The sequence below is a fragment of the Pristiophorus japonicus genome, chromosome 10, assembly GCF_044704955.1.
Source record: "Pristiophorus japonicus isolate sPriJap1 chromosome 10, sPriJap1.hap1, whole genome shotgun sequence".
NCBI lineage: Eukaryota > Metazoa > Chordata > Chondrichthyes > Pristiophoridae > Pristiophorus > Pristiophorus japonicus.
This window is the reverse complement of record NC_091986.1, coordinates 35,910,955-35,934,544: the sequence shown is the minus strand read 5'-3', so window position 1 is coordinate 35,934,544 and position 23,590 is coordinate 35,910,955.

Genomic DNA, 23,590 nt, shown 5'->3' with positions numbered 1-23,590 from the left:
TCTCCATCCTAATGCAGAATTCCACCATATTATGGTCACTCTTCCCCAAGGGGCCTCGCACAATGAGATTGCTAATTAATCCTCTCTCATTACACAACACCCAGTCTAAGATGGCCTCCCCCCTAGTTGGTTCCTCGACATATTGGTCTAGAAAACCATCCCTTATGCATTCCAGGAAATCCTCCTCCACCGTATTGCTTCCAGTTTGGCTAGCCCAATCTATGTGCATATTAAAGTCACCCATTATAACTGCTGCACCTTTATTGCATGCACTCCTAATTTCCTGTTTGATGCCCTCCCCAACATCACTACTACTGTTTGGAGGTCTGTACACAACTCCCACTAACGATTTTTGCCCTTTAGTGTTCTGCAGCTCCACCCATATAGATTCCACATCATCCAAGCTAATGTCTTTCCTAACTATTGCATTAATCTCCTCTTTAACCAGTAATGCTACCCCACCTCCTTTTCCTTTTATTCTATCCTTCCTGAATGTTGAATACCCCTGGATGTTGAGTTCCCAGCCCTGATCATCCTGGAGCCACGTCTCCGTAATCCCAATCACATCATATTTGTTAACATCTATTTGCACAATTAATTCATCCACCTTATTGCGGATACTCCTTGCATTAAGACACAAAGCCTTCAGGCTTGTTTTTTTAACACCCTTTGTCCTTTTAGAATTTTGCTGTACAGTGGCCTTTTTTGTTCTTTGCCTTGGGTTTCTCTGCCCTCCACTTTTCCTCATCTCCTTTCTGTCTTTTGCTTTTGCTTCCTTATTGTCTCCCTCTGTCTCCCTGTATAGGTTCCCATCCCCCTGCAATATTAGTTTAACTCCTCCCCAACAGCACTAGCAAACACTCCCCCTAGGACATTGGTTCCGGACCTGCCCAGGTGCAGACCGTCCGGTTTGTACTGGTCCCACCTCCCCCAGAACCGGTTCCAATCCCCAAGAATTTGAATCCCTCCCTGCTGCACCACTGCTCAAGCCATGTATTCATCTGCGCTATCCTGCGATTCCTACTCTGACTAGCACGTGGCACTGGTAGCAATCCCGAGATTACTACTTTTGAGGTCCTACTTTTTAATTTAGCTCCTAGCTCTTTAAATTCTTTTCGTAGGACCTCATCCCTTTTTTTACCTATGTCGTTGGTACCAATGTGCACCACGACAACTGGCTGTTCTCCCTCCCATTTCAGAATGTCCTGCACCCGCTCCGAGACATCCTTGACCCTTGAGCTTCAACTTTGAGAACATAGATCGTGGACATGCAACTATGTGCCGCCATGAGGACGGTGTCAAGGATGCTCAAGTCCACTCCCAGTGCTGCCCACATTGCCCCAACTACCATTCACTGTTGTATTTCGTGAGATGGGAAAAAACCATTAGCGACATTCACCTTCCCGTTCATGAAACCTTGAAAACCCCAGCAGCGCAATTTTAAGGGGAGAGAGTGATGCCTATTTTATGCCTGGTCCAATATTACCCAACATTGACTTCAATGATGAGTAAGATCGGGGGCGGGATATAAAACCAGCATTGCACCCAATCTAGTCAGTTGCCCTCCAGACTGGTTCGATTAAAATTGCTTACCTAGACTTTTGGTGTAATACAGAAAATAATTTGAGGAGATGCCCTTGAAAATTTCAACTATAATCATGTGTCAGAGGCAAAATTCACTTATATATAATATAATATAAAAACAGAGAATGCTGGAAATCTCATACTTGTACTTCTTTCAATTTAGTATACTGTATTCGCTGCTCACGATGTGACCTGCTCTACATTGGTGAGACCAAGCGTAGATTGGGTGACTGCTTTGCTGAACACCTCCGTTCTGTCCGTAAGCATGACCATGATCTTCCGGTTGTCTGTCACTTTAATTCTTCACTCCATCCCACTCTGATATCTCCTTCCTTGGACTCCTCCACTGTTCAAATGAAGCACTATGGAAGCTCGAGGAACGGCACCTCATCTTTCATTTAGGCACTTTACAACCTTCTGCACTCAACATTGAGTTCAACAATTTCATTGCTTAACCTCTGGCCATCTTTGGCTCCCTTTTCTACCACATTGAACAACTTCTCCTTTAACTCCACTCACTTCCTTCAAATTAAAGGTGTTGCTATAGGAACCCACATAGGTCCTAGCTATGCCTGCCTTTTCATGGGACATGTGTAACATTCTTTGTTCCAGTCCTACTCGGGTCCTCTCCCTCATCTCTTTTTCCGGTACATTGATGACTGTATTGGCATTCAATTTCCACCCTTCCCTCACCTTCACATGGTCCCTCTTCGATTCTTCCCTTCCCTCCCTTGACTTCTCTGTCTCTGTTATGTATGCAACACCTTGTAACCAGCATTCTACCGCCACCAGGGGGCGCATCTGTTGGATCCCAGCATCCCTTGGGAGCACTGTATATCAGCAGGCCTCCCATGCTGTGCCACTGTGCCAGCACTCTGGAGTCAGAATAAAGAGACTGTCACGCTTACTCAAGTCTACAGTACTCAGTTACATTGCTTTATTTGAGACATAACAGTTTCCATCTCTATGGATAGACTTTCGACCAGTATCCACTGTAAACCCACTGGCTCCCACAGCTACCTAACTTCCTCCCACCCCGCATCCTGCAAGGACTCCATTCCATTCTCCCAGTTTCTCCGTCTCCATCGCATCTGCTCTGATAATGCCTACTTTCACACTAGTGCCCCTGACATGTCTTATTTTCTCCACAACAGAGAAATTCCCTCTGCCGTGGTTAAAATGGCTCTCAACCGTGTCCGTTCTATTTCCCGCACCTCTGCGCTCAACACTTCCCCTCCCTCTCAGAACCACGGCAGAGTTCCCCTCGTTCTCACCTTTCACCTCACTAGGCTCCACGTTTAACGCATCATCCTCGACAATTTCTGCCACCTCCAGCGTGATCCCACCACCAATCACATCTTCCTCTCCCCTCCGCTCTCTGCTTTCCAAAGGGACCGCTCCATCCGCGACACCGTGGTCCATTCCGCAGCCACCCCCAGCTCCCCCTCCCCTTCCCACAGCCCCTTTCCGTGCAAGCGCAGGAGAGGCAACACCTGCTCTTTTATCTCCTCCCTTTCCACTATCCAGGGCCCCAAATACTGCTTCCAGGTGAAACAGCGATTTACTTGTACTTCTTTCAATTTAGTATACTGTATTCGCTGCTCATGATGTGGTCTCCTCTACACTGGGGAGACCAAGCGTAGATTGGGTGACTGCTTTGCTGAACACCTCTGTTCAGTCCGTAAGTGTGACCCTGAGCTTCCGGTCGCCTGTCACTTTAATTCTACATTCCACTTCCACACTGATATCTCCGTCCTTGGACTCCTACACTGTTCCAATGAAGCTCAACGCAAGCTCGAGGAACAGCACCTCATCTTTCGTTTAGGCACTTTCCAGCCTTCTGCACTCAACATCGAGTTCAACAATTTCAGAGCATAACCACTGCCAATCTTTGGCTCCATTTTAATCACCCCCACCCCCCCCCCCCCGCCCCGACTACTACACCTCCCCCCCAACCCACTGCGCGTGCGCCCCCCGCCCCCCACCCCCCCGGCCATCTTATGTTTTTTCATCTTTCTTCTCTTTTTTTTCCTCTTTGTCTATAATGGCAGCTGGTCATTACTACACCAGTCACACGCTATCCAGATTAAACTTTTTCTAACCTCTATCATTAACATTTCAATTCGGCCCATCATTCCTTTTGTCTCTCAAATCTCTCCTGCCTTCCACCCTATCACGGACCTTCCCTTTTGTTCTTTTTTCCCCTCCCCCTTTCAGTGCATAAGAATGTGTTCTTTTCAAGCATTCGGCAGTTCTGATGAAGGGTCATCGACCCAAAACTTAAACTCTGTTTTTCTCTCCACAGATGCTGCCTGACCCGTTGAGATCTGTTTCTATTTCAGCTTCTAGCATCCGCAGTATTTTGCTTTTGCAAAATTCACTTACATTTCCAAACAAATATTTGTTCAATATTCCTCACCAGTGTTCGGGCAGACCATAGACCTTATGAAGGGACATGGCAGTCTGGAGATCCTGCGCCTGTTGCTCACCGGCCTATCAATGGAAACAGCCGTGCGTGGGCAAAAAAGTTGAGTCGCGCAGCCAGTTCAAGGGCCGGTGTATGAAAAAAAATGACAGGGAACCTCGATTGTCAGCATGCAAATGAATTCAGCACAATGCAGACATCAGCTTGGAGAGTCTGCAAAATGCAATCGAATTCTGTGTCGAAGTATTGAAGCACAACATGGCTAAAACTTTAGGCTCATCCTTTAAAACAACTGAGATGTTGTGAATGAAATCCTTTTCTGATGAATCTTTTGAACTGACCACTCTCACCTGTGACCACCTGTGAATACACTGCTTTGTAAAGCATTGCATGCAGCATAATAATTACCCGAGCGATGTTTGCAGCCTTTTGTTTCCCTGCCTATATACTTTATGATCGATATATATTATATCAGTGGTTTAAACTGATGATTACTGAACTAAAATAACTGAAAAAAGGACGATGGAGGGAATTTAATTTTACAAAAAAATGTCCAGGTATTGCCAGGTGGAGCCTATACAATTTTAGAAAAGTGGCCCTGGAGAGTTTGAGGGTTCTGCTAAAAAATCAATAAGCATTGCCTGAAGGAGTTGGAGGTAGTTGGTAAAATTTAATGAAAATGGCTTTGTGGATTTGGAGAGTGGCAAACATTTAATGAAAAGTTGCCTGTTTCACCAGAAGCATCAAAAAGATTAATAACCTCAAACGTAGAACATAATCACTTATTATGACATTTGGCCTGAAGGGCAATCATGGTCCTGTGGCAGATATAACACCACAGTCACTTTATTTTCTTTGGGGAAGTTATGATTCGTTTTCCAGCTATATATATCATACAGTCAGATTAGATAGCTCCCGGTGAGCAATAAGACGTAACAACGTTACATTTATAGAGCGCCTTTAACATAGTAAAAGGCCCAAGGTGCTTCACAGGAGTGTTGTCAAAATTTGACATTGAACCACATTATTAGGACAGATGACCAAAAGTTTGGTCAAAAAATATGTTTTATAGTGCAACTAAGAGTAGGAGAGAGGTAGAGATGCGGAGAGGTTTAGGGAGGGAATTCTAGAGCTTAGGGCTTCGGCAGCTGAAGGCACGGCCGACACTGGTGAACCAAAGGAAATCGGGGATGCTCAAGAGGCCAGAGTTGGAAAAGTGCAGAGATCTCGGAGGGTGATAGGGCTGGAGGAGGTTGCAGAGATAGGGAGAGATAAGGCTATAGAGGGATTTGGAAACAAGGATGAGAATTTTAATAATCCAGGTTTTGACGGACCGGGAGTCAATGTAGGTCAGCGAGCACAGGGGTGATGGGTGTGCAAGTTAGAATACAGGCAGCAAAAGTTTGGATGAGCTCAAGTTTATGAAGGGTAGTAGGTTGAAAGTCGGCCAGGAGAGCATTGGAATAGTCGAGACTGGAGGTAACAATGACATGGATGGAAGGTTTCAGCAGTAGATGGGCTGAGGCAATAGCTGAGACGAGCAATGTTAAGGAGGTGGAGGTAGTCGCTCTTGGTAATGGAGTGGATATGTGATTTGAAGCTCATCTCAGGATTGAACAGTCTGGTTCAGCCTCAGATAGTGGCCAGGGAGGGGGTAGAAATAATGGCTAGGGAATAGGGTTTGTGGTGGGGACTGAAGGCAATGGCTTTCCAATAATTAATTCTAGGAAATTTCTGCTCATCCAACACAGGGTGTTGGACAAGCAGCCTGACAAATCAGGCAGTGGAAAGGTTGAGAGAGGTGGTGGTGAGGTAGAGTTGGGTGTCAGTAGCGTACCTGTGGAATCTGACCTTGTGTTTTCAGATGTGCAGCATGTAGATAAGTATACACTTCCAAAAAAGGAAATGGTCACTGTCATGTCTGGACCCAGGTAAGCAGATTGCCAGACCCCGATAGGCTAGAAATGTGGTTTTGCAATGGTTTGTCTGTATGGATCTCCCTTCAGCCATTAGGGAAGGTCTGGATACTCTAAAAATAAAATTACTATCAAGCTACATATACATGTAATATGATCTGCCAGGTGTATGTTCTCTTAGTACTGTGGAAATGCCCCACAATATAAAAACAACAGGCTCTACAGCAGTGGCACTCTGGAGCTCATTTTTGCAGAATCATTTCTTGAGATGGTTTTGTATTGAAGATAACATTGAGTACTGTGTTTACAAAAAACAGTAAATACTTGGTGTGATTAGTAGTATTCCATATATAGGGTGATTGCTATATTTGGTGGGACAAGAGCTTCTGAATGTGAAGATGGCAATAGTATGATGGCCACATTTTTCCTGATGGATAAATAGATAATGAAAGATATTTTTTAAAAAGGTGGCAGTTTAATGGAACAAACTTCATGAAAAGAGAGAGGTCTTCTTTGGTGAGTGAGAACAGAAGAGACAAGAATCGTCTTGACCAAATTCATTGTACCCAAGTGACATCATGATGCATTGTGAAACTATTTATTGTAATGTATGGTATCATTTTTTCAGACGGCAGCTATTACTGATGATTCTGATATTCCCATTTACAGCTCCTCTAGACCCATCTTTTGTATATTTACTTGCCCCATTGCCATCTCCTTTGCCTTACACCATCATCCCTTTTGTTATTTAATTTCTCCTGCCTTCCACCCTATCAGTAAGTAACCTTTTAGCATTGTTGTTGCCAAATTAAGTTTATCTAAGGGTTAAGTCATGGCAGGACAGCTCAGACACACGTTATGCTCCTCCAGTATTATTTGGAAGTCAGGGACGCTTCCGGTGTCCCTGATGACTATATTGCGGCACTGGAGCTGAGGGTGAATTTACTCTGGAGCATCCATGATGCTGAGAATGACGTGAATAGCACATTTAATGAGTTGGTCTTACCGCAGGTAAAGGGTACACAGCCAGATAGGGAATGGGTGACCAACAAGAAGAGCAGTGCAAGGAAGGTAGTGCAAGGGTCCCCTGCGGTTATCCCACTGCAAAACAGATACACCGCTTTGGGTACTGTTGGGGGGGGGATGACTCATCAGGGGAGGGAAGCAGCAGCCAAGTTCAAGGCACCGTGGGTGGCTCTGCTGCACAGGAGGGCAGGAAAAAGAGTGGGAGAGCTATCGTGATAGGGGATTCAATTTTAAGTGGAATTGATAGACGTTTCTGCAGCCGCAACTGAGACTCCAGGGTGGTATGTTGCCTCCCTGGTGCAAGGGTCAAGGATGTCTCGGAGTGGATGCAGGGCATTCTGAAAAGGGAGGGTGAGCAGCCAGTTGTCGTGGTGCATATAGGTACTAACAATATAGGTAAAAATCGGGATAAGGTCCTACGAGACGAATTAAGGGAGCTAGGAGCTAAATTAAGAAGTAGGACCTCAAAAGTAGTAATCTCAGGATTGCTACCAGTACCAAGTGTTAGTCAGAGTATGAATCGCAGGATAGCTCAGATGAATACGTGGCTTGAGGAGTGCTGCAGAAGGGAGGGATTCAAATTCCTGGAACATTGGAACTCGTTCTGGAGGAGGTGGGACCAGTACAAACCGGATGGTCTGCACCTGGACAGGATCAGAACCAATGTCCTAGGGGGAGTGTTTGCTAGTGCTGTTGGGGAGGAGTTAAACTAATATGGCAGGGGGATGGGAACCTTTGCAGGGAGACAGAGGGAAGCAGAATGGGGGCAGAAGCAAAAGATAGAAAGAAGAAAGGTAAAAGTGGAGGGCAGAGAAACCTAAGACAAAAAGCAAAACGGGCTACAAAATTCTAAAGGGGCAAGCCTGAAGGCTCTGTGCCTCAATGCGAGGAGTATTTGGAATAAGGTGGACGAATTAGCTGCGCAGATAGCAGTTAACGTGTATGATGTAATTGGCATCATGAAGCATGGCTCCAGGGTGACCAAGGCTGGGAACTCAGCATCCAGAGGTATTCAACATTTAGAAAGGAAAGACAGAAAGGAAAAGGAGGCGGGGAGGCATTTTTGGTTAAAGAGGAAATTAATGCAATGGTACGAAAGGACATTAGCTTGGATGATGTGAAATCGGTATGGGTGGAGCTACGGAATACCAAAGGGCTGAAAAGGCCAGTGGGAGTTGTGTACAGACCACCAGACAGTAGTAGTGAGGTTGGGGACAGTATCAAACAAGAAATTAGGGATGCATGCAACAAAGGTACAGCAGTTATCATGGATGACTTTAATCTACATATTGATTGGGCTAACCAAACTGGTAGCAATGCGGTGGAGGAAGATTTCCTGGAGTGTATTAGGGATGGTTTTCTCGACCAATATGTCGAGGAACCAACTCGAGAGCTGGCCATCCTAGACTGGGTGATGTGTAATGAGAAAGGACTAATTAGCAATCTTGTTGTGCGAGGCCCCTTGGGGAAGAGTGACAATAACATGGTAGAATTTTTTATTAAGATGAAGAGTGACACAGTTAATTCAGAAACTAGGGTCCTGAACTTAAGGAAAGGTAACTTCGATGGTTTGAGGCTTGAATTGGCTAGAATAGAGTGGCAAATGATACTTAAAGGGTTGACGGTGGATAGGCAATGGCAAACATTTAAAGATCACATGGATGAACTTCAGCAATTGTACATCTCTGTCTGGAGTAAAAATAAAACGGGGAAGGTGGCTCAACCGTGGCTAACAAGGAAAATTAAGGATAGTGTTAAATCCAAGGAAGGGACATATAAATTTGCCAGAAAAAGCAGCAAACCCGAGGACTGGGAGAAATTTCGAATTCAGCAGAGGAGGACAAAGGGTTTAATTAAGAGGGGGGAAATAGAGTATGAGAAGAAGCGTGCCGGGAACATAAAAACTGACTGCAAAAGCTTCTATAGATATGTGAAGAGAAAAAGATTAGTGAAGAAAATGTAGGTCCCTTGCAGGTGAATTTATAATGGGGAACAAAGAAATGGCAGACCAATTGAACAAATACATTGGATCTGTCTTCACTAAGGAAGACACAAATAATCTTCCGGATGTACTAGGGGACAGTAGGTCTAGTGAGAAGAAGGAACTGAAGGATATCCTTACTAGGCGGGAAATTGTGTTAGGGAAATTGATGGGATTGATGGCCGATAAATCCCCGGGGTCTGATCGTCTGCATCCCAGTGTACTTAAGGAAGTGGCCCTAGAAATAGTGGATGCATTGGTGATCATTTTCCAACAGTCTATCGACTCTGGATCAGTTCCTATGGACTGGAGTGTAGCTAATGTAGCACCACGTTTTAAAAAGAGAGGGCGAGAGAAAGTGGGTAATTATAGACCGGTTAGCCTGACATTAGTAGTGGGGAAAATGTTGGAATCAATTATTCAGAATGAAATAGCTGCGCATTTGGAAAGCAGTGACAGGATCGGTCCAAGTCAGCATGGATTTATGAAGGGGAAATCATGCTTGACAAATATGCCAGAATATTTTGAGGATGTAACTAGTCGAGTGGACAAGGGAGAAACAGTGGATGTGGTGTATTTGGACTATCAAAAGGCTTTTGACAAGGCCCCACACAAGAGATTAGTGTGCAAAATTAAAGCACATCAGTCACTGAAAGTGGGCATGTCGGTACAGCAGGTGGTGAAGAAGGCAAATGGTATGTTGGCCTTCATAGCTAGGGGATTTGAGTATAGGAGCAGGGAGGTCTTACTGCAGTTGTTCAGGGCCTTGGTGAGGCCTCACCTGGAATATTGTGTTCAGTTTTGGTCTCCTAATCTGAGGAAGGACGTTCTTGTTATTGAGGGAGTGCAGCGAAGGTTCAGCAGACTGATTCTCGGGGATGGATGGACTGACATATGAGGAGAGACTGGATCAACTGGGCCTTTATACATTGGAGTTTGGAAGGATGAGAGGGGATCTCATAGAAACATATAATATTCTGAGGGACGGGACAGGTTAGATGTGAATAGAATGTTCCCGATGTTGGGGAAGTCCAGAATCAGGGGACACAGTCTTAGGATAAGGGGTAAGCCATCTAGGACTGAGATGAGGAGAAACTTCTTCACTCAGAGAGTTGCTAACCTGTGGAATTCCCTGCCGCAGAGAGTTGTTAATGCCAGTTCATTGGATATATTCAAGAGGGAGTTAGATATGGCCCTTACGGCTAAAGGGATCAAGGGGTATGGAGAGAAAGCAGGAAAGGGGTACTGAGGGAATGATCAGCCATGATCTTATTGAATGGTGGTGCAAGATCGAAGGGCCGAATAGCCTACTCCTGCACCTAATTTCTATGTTTCTAAACCCTGTTATATCTCCAACTTCTTCCAGTTCTGACTAAGGTTCATCGACCAAAAACATTAACTCTGATTCTCTCTCCACAGTTGCTGCCTGACCTTCTGAGTATATCCAGCATTTACTGTTTCTTTTTCAAACTTCCAGCATTCGTATGTATTGTATTGTATATTTATTTGTTTAAAACAAAAAGCAATTGGTCTGCCTTTTTCATTGTAGCCATATAGTAAGCACTAGTTCAAGATGGTTGTGACCTTTTAAATGTTATGGTTGGCTTTTGAATGGAAGAGAAAGCAACAGGAAAACTGATGTAGGAATAAACAACTAAGTTAGCAGTTAGTTTCAACAGCTTCAAGATTTGTTACTACTGATGGACTACATTTTATAAAATGATTGAATATATATTACTGGAAGCTAATGGTTCTCTAAATTCCTTCAAAATGTAAGCATTCATTGGCCTGTAGAACTCTTCAGAAAAAAAATATATAATTTTCCTCAAGAATTATGTAATTGATGAAATTAAAGAAATTATGTAATTTCCCTTTAGAAGCAGAGGACACAGATTTAAGGTGATCAGCAAAAGAACCAATGGCGATGGAAGAAAAACTTTTTTACACAGCGAGTAGTTGGGTTCTGGAATGCAGTGCCTGAGAGGATGGTAAAGGCAGACTCAATCTTATCTTTCAAATGGGTAGTTAGATAACTTTCTGAAGGAAAAATGATTTGCAGGGCTACGGGTAAATGGCAAGGGACTGGGACTAGCTGAGAGTCGACACAGGCTCGATGGGCCGAATGGCCTTCTTCTGTGCTGTAATCATTCTATGATTCTAAGTTGTTTTCAATGCTTCTGTATTTTAATCATCCATGATAACTTTCTGTTAACCAAAGGTATTAAGGGATATGGGCTAAAGTCAGGTATATGGAGTTTGGTCACAGATCAGCCATGATCTCATTGAATACCAGAACAGGCTCGAGGGGCTGAATGGCCTCCTCCAGTTCCTATGTATCTCCTTGGCAATTGAAAGTCTGAGCGCAAAATAATCTCTTTGGTCACTTAATTGAAATGGGGGAATGGGACAGATTGAAATACTCAGCTGCCAAAAGGAGTAACTACTTGCAAAACTCTGAAGTTGGCAAAACAAAACACAAAAATATCAAAACTCACCATACGGCTGTTGTTTTTGCTGTCCCCTCAGTAACGTTGGGGATGATAGCAATTCGTGGATGGTACTTTTTAATTCTGCCAGTGGACATCTCACGGTGGTTAAGGTTATTTATATAAAATTTTGCTGCAGTGCAAAAACATTGATAGAAGCAGTCAAGCCAGCACCTAGTGAGAAATTAATTGGCATAGCAGAAGTGTTGCGAGAAGATTGATCAAGCTGTGCTCAAGACAGAATATTATTACAGGGGTCAGATTGACCTCTGGACAAATCTGATGACACACGCAATGCTAATCCACTTTTACCGAGGCATGAAGTGCTAAACAATCACATTTTTATCAAAACTGAAATTAAGTTATGGATTTTAACATCATTAACTTCATATATTTCTGAGTGCCTTTTCAGGACTGAATTCATTTAATCAGTACAAAGACGCCATTTTTTCTTTTGATCACTGTATTGCTAGCAATGACGGTTTTCGCTTCATCCGCCCATGCGTCAAGAACAACACACCAATTAACTAAGTAGGGCGATTGTGTTTTAAAAAAAAAATTTCAAATCAACTTGAATTTGAAAAACAAACTCTAGACTTAGTGTGCGTGAGTGACACCACAGGAACACGAGAATCATGGAAATTTATGTGACAGAAGGATGCCATTCAGCCCCATGTACTGACCGACAAAGAGCTACCCAGCCGAATCCCACTTTCCAGCACTTGGTCCGTAATCTTGTAAGTTACAGTACTTCAAGTGCACATCTAAGCACTTTTTAAATGTGGTGAGGGTTTTTGCCTCTACCACCCTTTCAGGCAGTCAGTTCCAGACCTCCACCACCTCTTAGTGAAAAAAGTTCAACACAACTCCTCTCGAATCCTTCTAGCAATTACTTTAAATCTATGCACCCTTTGCTAACAACAAAAGCTTGTATTTATATAGTACCTTTAACTTAGTGAAACGTCCCAAGTTGCCCAAGGCACTTCACAAGTGTTATGGAGTTTTATGAGACAAAAAATTTGACACGGAGCCACATAAGGAAAAATTAAGGCAGGTGAACAAAAGCTTAGTCAAAGTTTAAGGAGCATGTTGAAACATAGAAATATAGAAACATAGAAAATAGGTGCAGGAGTAGGCCATTCAGCCTTTCGAGCTTGCACCACCATTCAATAAGATCATGGCTGATCATTCCCTCAGTACCCCTTTCCTGCTTTCTCTCCATACCCCTTGATCCCCTTAGCCATAAGGGCCATATCTAACTCCCTCTTGAATATATCCAATGAACTGGCATCAACAACTCTCTGCAGCAGGGAATTCCACAGGTTAACAACCCTCTGAGTGAAGAAGTTTCTCCTTATCTCAGTCCTAAATGGCCTATCCTAAGACTGATTCCCCTGGTTCTGGACCTCCCCAACATCGGAAACATTCTACCCACATTTAACCTGTCCCGTCCCATCAGAATCTATCATGTTTCTATGAGATCTCCTCTCATCCTTCTAAACTCCAATGTATAAAGGCCCAGTTGATCCAGTCTCTACTCATATGTCAGTCCTGCCATCCCGGGAATCAGTCTGGTGAACCTTCGCTGCACTCCCTCAATAGCAATAACGTCCTTCCTCAGATTAGGAGACCAAAACTAAACACAATATTCCAGGTGAGGCCTCACCAAGGCCCTGTACAATTGCAGTAAGACCTCCCTGTTCCTATACTCAAATCCCCTAGCTATGAAGGCCAACATACCATTTGCCTTCTTCACCACCTGCTGTACCTGTATGCCAACTTTCAATGACTGATGAACCATGACACCCAGGTCTCACTCCCCTTTTCCTAATCTGCCACCATTCAGATAATATTCTGTCTTCGCGTTTTTGCCACCAAAGTGGATAACCTCACATTTATTCACATTATACTGCAGCTGCCATGCATTTGCCCACTCACCTGACCTGTCCAAGTCACCCTGCAGCTTCTTAGCGTCCCCCTCACAGCTCACACCGCCACCCAGTTTAGTGTCATCTGCAAACTTGGAGATATTACACTCAATTCCTTCATCCAAATCATTGATGTATATTGTAAAGAGCTGGGGACCCAGCACTGAGCACTTTGGCACTCCACTAGTCACTGCCTGCCATTCAGAAAAGGACCCGTTTATCCCGACTCTCTGCTTCCTGTTTGCCAGCCAGTTCTTTATCCATGTAAGTATATTACCCCCAATACCATGTGCTTTGATTTTGCACACCAATCTCTTGTGTGGGACATTGTCAAACGGAGGAAAGAGTGGTCGAGAGACGGAGAGCTTTCGGCAGGGAATTCCAGAGCTTGGGGTATAGGCAACAGAAGGCACGGCCACCAATGGTTGAGCAATTATAATCAGGGATGCTCAATAAGTCAGAATTAGAAGAGCGCAGACATCTTGGGAAGTTGTGGGGCTGGAGAAGATTTCAGAGATAGGGAGGGGCGAGGGAAATAGGTGCTTCCTATCCACTCTATCTAGGCCCCTCATAATCTTATACATTTCAATTAAGTCTGTCAGAAGTGCCGTCTTTTAGATGAGAGATCCTGCCTGCTCCCTTAGATGGACATAAAAGATATCATGGCATTGTGCCAAAGAGCAGCAAGGGAGTTATCCCCGGTTTCCTGGCCAAAATCAATCAAAATCACTAAAACAGATTATCTGGTCGTTATCACATGGCTATTTGTGGGAGCTTACTTTGTGCAAATTTGCTACTGCATTTCCTACATTACAACACTGACTACACTTCAAAAGTTCTTCATTGGCTGTAAAGCGATTTGAGATGTCCAGTGGTCGTGAAAGACACTATATAAGTCTAAGTCTTTCTTTTCTTTCACTCACAAACATTATTTGTTCAACAATTGGAGCTCAAATTAACTCCTGCTGTTTGCTACTTGCAATGCTCAAGTATATTGAAATAGTGCTGGAAAAAAAGCTAAAAAGATTTTGGAGTCTACATCCATGGCAAGGTGCCCATCCTGGTGAAAAAGTGGATCAGAAAATCATAGCTCACATTGGGCCAGGTATCTTGCCATAGATTAGGAATGGACATTTGCCCTAAACTGCCATAATGAACTATTAGCGTTGGCTCCACTCAGATATACACAACATATATAAATGGTAAAAAGCAACACTCAGTATGCATAAATCAGTTTCCAGCTCCCTTTTTCTCCCTGGCACGCTACACTTGCAATGCTTGTGGAACAGCAGTGACAAATCATGAAACATTCCTCGTACACTGGCAGTTAAAGTTGAAGAATGGAGACCTGGATAATTTTATATTTATTTGCTAGACTGTAAGGCACACCATGTTGTACAGTATTCAAAACTCCCTTTGAAGAATGAATGTGGCAGTCTTTGTTCATTGTCAACCATAAAGTGTAGCCATTAGCCATTTAGCATGTTGGCCCGGATTTTGCGGTGGGTACGCCCATGTAACCTTCTATGAAATGCACAGCAAGCTCGGGAATTCTGCATGCACATGTGCACATGCAAAATCCGGAACTTGTGGTCTCTCAATCCGTGCAGGGCACGAAAAAGCAATCGCTGGCGCAGAGTTGGGCTATTTGCCCACCAACTAGCCGGCAAATGCATATGGAAATGTTATGATTGATGCAAGCAGGCACAGAGCCTGTTTGCATCAGTGTAAGGGGACCCTCAGGCATTAATTAAACATGTTCATACTCCAAATTATACACATACACTGTAGCAAATGAGTTTCTGCAAATATTGGCCTGGATTACAGTTTCAATGATGTCTAAAATGATTAAGAAAATGTTTTTTTAGTGAGGTTGGTGGAATGAAGATAATTACAAAAACAATTCCAATTTAATTAGATCAGATTTCGAGATTCCAACCCATCATTAAGGTATTCCCTTCGGTAATGATTAAAACAGAATCCTGCTTTGTGATTGGAAGAACGGGCTCACGCGATCCCAGGTACACTCCTGCACCACCTGCGTCCCTGGGCCGTTACACTGCTCTCAGCCTCGTAGCCTCAGACCGCAACTTTTCGCAGCCTCGCCATCAGCAGGTTGGTGCGTAGTTCTTTCGCGGGTCGGAGGCGCACTCCGGAGGTATGTCTCCAACCATAATCTTTGACCCATTAGCTCCTTATGCAGACCAGGTGATGCAATTGGTTTAAATTAGACACTCGCCTTTTATCTCCGAGACCTGCACTCAATCCAATCTAGACTGATGAGAGTTCCGACAAGATATGGGCGCACAGCAGAATGCTTTCCCCAAAGTCAACACTAATTGGCAATCGCGCTCAGGGACACTACAGGTTGGTTCTAGTGTGCAAAATGGAAATTTGACAATAATGCTTATTAAATTATTGCAGCCTTATTCAGGCTCAGTACATTGTTTCTATTGGAGATTTCCTCTGCACAGACTTGCATTATGTTGATTATTTTTTTCCTTGCATTAGATTAGTATCGTGGATTCTATCCATTAAAGATCATTTGTTAAATTAAACATAAATAGGGGTCAACTCTATAATTTTCGTCAAATACATGATACAATTTTCAAACAAAAGTCAAAAACTTATCAAGCCAATTGATAGCAATTTACTTGTAGTAGTGCTGTTTCCAGCAATCCACTCCAGGTTCAATTTTAGTAACCTTATAGTGATTGCATTATGAATTCGTTCCTTGATAATGTTTGCCCAGAACGGTAACTCTCCAAGCTGAATTTGAATTGGACAATTAGGTCTAGCAATACTGGAGGCTAGAGGCTGCAGAACCGAAAGGTCAGTCAAGGTTGGAATGGGTCACATTGGTGGCAGCAGCAGTGGGGACAGTCAGGGGACCTGGAAAACCTAACAAATGTGTATGTATATACTTTGTAAATCATTTTAATTTACAAAAACTACCTGAAAGGCCTTAAGCAATACCACTTAAGCCTGTGAGGTCTTAAAGGTAAGTCAGCAAAAATACTTCTACCTTAAAGATTAAATACTACAGGACTTAAGTACTAAAAAAATAATTAATAAAAACATGACATAACATGACACAAGTGTGACAGATAAATTGTTAGTGTTAAACTAGTAAGCGTGTGTGCAAGTGCAAGCATTTTATTATATAAAATAGATGTGGGGCTAATAATGATGATTTATCTTTTTCCCACTATTATTTTCAACTAGTCAACATTACAAATGGCTAGGGGCTAGACTTTCCACTATGGTTGCTATCGCCCCAAAATGGGCGATATTTCCGGCCTTAGTGCTTTTTTTATTTTTCAGGATCGCTGGAATATCGCCCATTTTAAAAACTGCTAATTTCGCCTTTTTAATTTAGGCGATAGCCTTAGCGATGTGAAATGGGCCTTAGCGATGTATTCAGTCACGCAAGGCTGGCATCCATAGCAACAGCTGTTCTGCGCATGCGCGTTTTTTTTTCAGGCAAAGAACTTTTCCCACGCAGGTTGACAGAGCGAATAGAGAACCTGGTCCCCATCAATAACATTATAGAACCTTTCTTTTAGTCTAGCCCCTGTTGCTTTATAAAATAAAATCTATCAGCCAACTGAGATGAACTCCATTTCCTTCCTCATGGGATGACATACCCTAGTTCTGCTTCTACTTGTACTGTGGACCAGAGTGGGAAAAAATCCAGGATTTATTAACCCTGACATTACAGCAATGTACTTGTATGTAACTTTTCTCATTTTATTCTCCAATCTCTATTCTGCAGCATGTGATTAGTGATCAATACTGCTTGAGAAATTACAGACCACATCACTATAAGTTGCTTTAAATGACCTTCATTTGTCCTTAACAAATACAAATGTGATTAGATGATTGGCAAGAGTCAAAAAGGCCCTTAAAATCACTAACAAATTGATTCTCCTGACAGCCTTTTACTACAGATCCTCTCCATAGTGTCAAGTAGTGCCAAGTTATTGCAGCTTTTCTTCAGCGTATTTTTGGACCAGCGATCATTTGTGCGAATTGTGGGTGAAATGCCGAAAGTAGTGCTCGGTGATAATCTGGGCCATAATCGGGCACAAGTTTCCATTATAAGCACTATTCTCGGTCTTGCACAAGGATGACGTCATATTTTTTTTAAAGTAGGCAGGGCGATGCAGCTCATTCAGCAGTGCCGAAAGTTGGGCCGGCGATAAATGGGCTATAATCGGGCCCTAGTTTCCACTTTTCAGCAAATATGGACAATAGCCTGCATCTCAGCTCTTATATGGGGGCTAAATGAGCGATAAATGGGCGATGATGTACCAAAAGTATCTGCAGAAATTCATTTTTGTGAGAGACAAAAATAGAAGATTAGACCTAGAAGCACAAACACAGTCTCTTTCTCTTCAGTTCTATTTCTCTCAATCAATTGGTCATGTGTCTGTTTCTCTCCATTTTCAACATTCTTTTTGATTCTCATTGCTATTTCTCTGCTGCCGCTCTTCTACTGATATCATTGCCACGTCTCCCACGCCATCGATTATTTTGTTCATTTCCCGGCCTCTATTGCTGGTGATACCACACTTACTCGTTTCTTACGTTTCTCGTTTCTCTGCTTGCCAACTTCTCCCGAGTCTTTGCTGGAGATTTGGACCCATTTACCAAAACCCTGCAGCATCAAGAACCTGTGGCAATTATATTAACAGCTCCCTACTGAGGTGAACAATTGCTTGGCTGCACAAGCGCAGGCTGGTGTCTCATTAACTGGAAGTGAACCACATCACAAGAACTCTGCAGCATAATAATAAACCCACCATATGACTTTTGTGCAGCTTAACTGCAATATTTTCTTCAATTAAACTCGCATTTAATTTTAATGTAGGGGGCAGATTTTTCTTTGTGGTTATTGGATGTTCAGCATTGCCAGAGCAGGTGGCATAAGAGGAAACTTGGACAGGGAAGAGCTGCATGCCTGTAGCTGAACCAGCCAACCTGCTGTCCATTCCAATTGATGGATGGAGGAATTGGGCAGTCCCTCTTACAATAGATTTGCCTGTCTGGGCTCCTCCCAAGGTGCTGCTCTACACCCAAGGGCTAAGGGGGACAATCTGCCTCTGCAGGTTTCATAAAACCTGGGGACGCAAAAGCTGCCCACCTGTTTCTGGGCTTCTAGTCACTTGCTCCTGCCTGCGACCAGGTCCCCACGTTGTCCATTGTTCTGCTCTGAAATGGCCAATGTGAACACTGCACTGTCATTACAACGAGGTTGAATTTCCACAGGGGTTTCTTCTGATCATCCGCCATAGCTTCGGTGAAGATCTGTAGAAACAGAATTTAAGCCATTTTTCCAGGGTTTCACGTGGATCTTCCGCTGAAGTTACAGTGAACGACAGGGACTGCGGAGATTCAACTCCTATGGGTTAGACTTTCCACTTTGCTGGCTATCAGCCAAAAAATGGGCGATGTTCCAGTTAGCGATGTGTCAGCCATCATGATCGCTGGAACATCGCCCATTTTTTTGGATCGCGATTTTCGGCTGAGCGATAGCCCAGTGCTGTGACATGGCCCAGCGATAGCCCATCGATGTGAAAGGCAAAAGCTTCCCTAGCAATGGCCTTCTGCGCACGTGTGTTTTTTTTAAGTGGACAGCTTTTCCTGCATTTCGGGAGGTCAGGGGTCATCCACACATGCGCAGAAGGAAAAGGGAAGGGGAGAGAGAGAGAGAGAGAGGATGGAGAGGAGGGATCCAGAAACATAGACAGAGAGCAGAGATCAACAAAGCAAGAGAGATAATCAATAGAAAATATAAGGAAGAGAATTTAAAATGTCAGATGATTCGGAGCACAGTGTGCAGGGTGAGGAGGGGGGGAGGAGGAGGAGGTCCAAATCGTTTTCAGACGAGGCGAACGAGGCCATGGTTGCGGAGGTGCACTCCCGGTGGGCTCAATTAACCTGGGGTGTGCATGGGAAATCTGCACTCCGGGCCTACCGCAAATTGTGGTCTGAGATCGCCGACTTCCCACAAGGCCAGGGGATCCGACCAGTGCTGGAAGCGCTGGAACAGCCTTGTCGCTTCAGCAAGAGTAAGTAGTTTTTTATATTGTAATGATACAAATTCTAATTATAATTATAAATCTCCTGAATTGAATTTAAGCTTGTTATTAATACACTTATATATTATATATATTCCTTGCTAAGATCGGGACAGGGCTATGAACCTGTGCCCTTTTTAAGTCTCTCTGGCTGCTGTCACTTACACAGTGACCCATCATGGAATGGGGGAAGAACCATCCTTGCTCACTGTCTGCCCTGGGACACTTTTGTACATTAGCTCCAGTCATTGTCATTGCCGCATTCAATGGAGATTGTAGTCGAGAAAGATGAAGCGTCAAGCATTAGTTCCTAAACACGATCTTTGTCATAACCGTGCATCAATTGTAGATAAAAACCCTATTAGCATATAATGTTGGAAATTGTAGTCTTTTCATGATAGCATCTAGTCAATTAGCTTATGCCAAGCTCTTTTCATGTTTGCAGAAGAAAATATCTTACAACAGGACGCAGCAGAGGTACACCGGAGGTGGCCCTGCTCAGCTCCAACCGCTGACCGACCTCAAGGAGTGAGCAGCCGCACTTGTCGGGAGTAACATTCGCTTGGCCACCATGCGTGGTGTTGCAGAGCCCTCAGATGCGTCACGTGACTAATGTGAGCAGTGTTAAAGTAATGTAACGTCATTTCATTATAATATACGAATGATGTCATGTTATGTCCCCTTCTCTGTCCACTCCCCATAATCATTCTGTCTATCTCCGACTGATCCAGCCTCCACAGCTCTCTGTGTCACTGGATTCCACATAGATGTACTACCATATGTACTACCGTATGATGCAGAGAGTTGATGATGCCAGTTCATTGCATATATTCAAGAGGGAGTTAGATATGGCCCTTACCGCTAAAGGGGTATGGAGAGAAAGCAGGAATGGGGTACTGAGGGAATGATCAGCCATGATCTTATTGAATGGCGGTGCAGGCTCGAAGGGCCGAATGGCCTACTCATGCACCTATTTTCTATGTTTCTATGTTTCTATGCATTATTAGGTAACGTCTCTTGGTCTCATTTATTGTAGTAGTGCTGCTTCTGCTTTGTATACCAGTGCAGCGCAAGAATGTGTACCCTTCCGTTCTAATAAGCTCAATAAGCTCAATTGTGTTTTGCAGGTCCAACAACACCGATGCGCTGCGAAGGAAGACTTCAACCTGCACCTGCACGAATGCAGGTGTCCTCATGGGTGGGGAGGAGGAGGAGGAGGAAGACGAGCAGCCAAAATCCACAACAGAGCCTGACAAAGACATGGAGGAGGATGACCTTAGCATCCCACCATTGGATATGTCACCTGTTGGACCTGTGGCCATAACGTTGTCGTCTTCGACTGAAAGTGCAGTGGGACCAAGCGGTGTGCAGCTGGCAATGCCAAGGCACACATTAGTGCCCTCAAAGACCCCACGGAGATCGAGTCAGCGAGTTGAGCAAACGCCTACCCTGGCCGATCGCGTAGAGTGATTGTCTCGACTGTGCGAGGAGACCGTCGCGTTAAGTCTCAACCATCTCCAGGCGTTTGTGGCTTTCACGGAGGACTTCTTCTGGGTGTCACAGCAGACGCTCATGGAGATGCATGCACAGACTGCCAGCACCAATGCTTGGCTGCATGCATTGTTGGCGGAACACGGCGCTGCACCCAAATGTACCGTGATGCCGCAGACCACGAGCACCAGCACACAAGCGAGTCAGGATGAAGCACTTCCTTCTGACTCGGAAGGCGATTTCCTAGATTCACTTTCCCCTCCAACAATGCCCACCCCCCTCCCCAACAGGTGATCGTGCCAACATCAACCCAACCACGAAAGGAAGTCTCGACATTGCCCGCTACATGCCAGCGTCGTCTCGGTGCCACCAGGGACAAAAATGGGTGGGTGGGGCTAAGATACAGGGGGAACAGGATCTGGAGGGAAACATAGCCGCAGGTGCTGATACTGTTATTATTGCTATTGTTATTGTTGTTGTTTTATTGTTGGGTGTGGGTTTGGGGGCGGGGGGATGGGTGGGTTTGTGGGTGTTGAAATAATTAATACATTTTGTTAATTTAATTTTTTTTAATTATTTAAATTTGTTGTGCAGTGTCTTCTAATAACTAAAGTTAAGCAAAAACTATTGTAAAACAATGGCCAGGCCAGACCAGGCAAGGATGAAATGTAACTCAATGCAAACGCAACCGTTGTTGTATGGTAACCGTAACTATAACTGTGACTGTCACAAATATATATTCATGCAAAGCGTTCATTTATGAACTGTTGTCACAACAGTTTTGCAGCCACGTAACTCCAACCGGGTTTTTCCAGTCTTGCAGGGAGGCGTGGGACCATGGATTCATCATCAGAGGTCCTCACCAGCCTTCTCCTCTTCCTCCTCCTCCTCCTCCTCCTCCTCCTTCTCATCTGTCTCTTGTGCCTCCACTCCTTCCTGAGATGGATCAGCAACCCCATCTGGCAATTGTTGTCCTCTCCTTATAACTAGTTTATGCAACATGCAGCACATCACGATAAACTCAGCGACCTGGTCAAGGTGGTATTGTAGACTGTCTCCAGGCCATATCCTATATCCCCCAGCATCCAACCATGACTTACTGGCTGACTGTCAAACAAGTCAGAGACAGCGCTCTCACGCAGGATGTACGCATCATGGATGCTGCCTGGAAATTTAGCATTAAAACCATAAGAACATAAGAAATAGCAGCAGGAGTAGGCCATACAGCCCCTCGAGCCTGCTCCGCCATTCATTAAGATCATGGCTGATCTAATCATGGACTCAGTTCCACTTCCCTGCCCGCACCCATATCCCCTTATCCCCTTATCATTTAAGAAGCCATCTATTTCTGTCTTAAATTTATTCAATGTCCCAGCTTCCACAGCTCTCTGAGGCAGCGAATTCCACAGATTCACAACCCTCTGATAGAAGAAATTTCTCCTTATCTCAGTTTTAAATGGTCGGCCCCTTATTCTAAGATCGTGCCCTCTAGTTCGAGTCTCCCCCATCAGTGGAAACATCCTCTCTGCATCCACCCTGTCAAGACCCTCATAATCTTATATATCTTGATAAGATCACCTCTCATTCTTCTAAATTCCAATGAGTAGAGGCCCAACCTACTCAACCTTTCCTCATAAGTCAACCCCCTCATCCCCAGAATCAACCCAGTGAACCTTTTATAAACTGCCTCCAAAGCAAGTATATCCTTTCGTAAATATGGAAACCAAAACTGCACACAGTATTCCAGGTGTGGCCTCACCAATACCTTGTATAGCTGTAGTAAGACTTCCCTGCTTTTATACTCCGTCCCCTTTGCAATAAAGGCTTTCCTGATCACTTGCTGTACCTGCATACTAACCTTTTGTGTTTCATGCACAAGTACCCCCAGGTCCCGCTGTACTGTGGCACTTTGCAATCTTTCTCTATTTAAATAATAACTTGCTCTTTTATTTTTTCAGCCAAAGTGCATGACCTCACATTTTCCAACATTATACTTCATCTGCCAAATTTTTGCCCACTCACTTAGCCTGTCTATGTCCTTTTGCAGATTTTGTGTGTCCTCCTCACTCATTGCTTTTCCTCCCATCTTTGTATCATCAGCAAATTTGGCTACGTTACACTCAGTCCCTTCTTCCAAGTCGTTAATATAGATTGTAAATAATTGGGGTCCCAGCACTGATCCTTGCGGCACCCTACTAGTTACTGGTTGCCAACCAGAGAATGAACCATTTATTCCGTCTCTCTGTTCTCTGTTAGTTAGCCAATCCTCTATCCATGCTAATATATTACCCCCAACCCCGTGAACTTTTATCGTGTGCAGTAACCTTTTATGTGGCACCTTGTCAAATGCCTTCTGGAAGTCCTAATACACCACATCCATTGGTTCCCCTTTATCCATCCTGTTCATTACTTCCTCAAAGAACTCCAGCAAATTTGTCAAACATGACTTCCCCTTCATAAATCCATGCTAACTCTACATGACTGAATTTTGCTTTTCCAAATGTCCTGCTACTGCTTCTTGAATAATGGACTCCAACATTTTCCCAACCACAGACATTAGTCTATAGTTGCCTGCTTGTTGTCTGCCTTCTTTTTTAAATAGGGGCATTACATTTGCAATTTTCCAATCTGCTGGGACTGCCATGATGATTTGGTTGTGGTCGACAACAA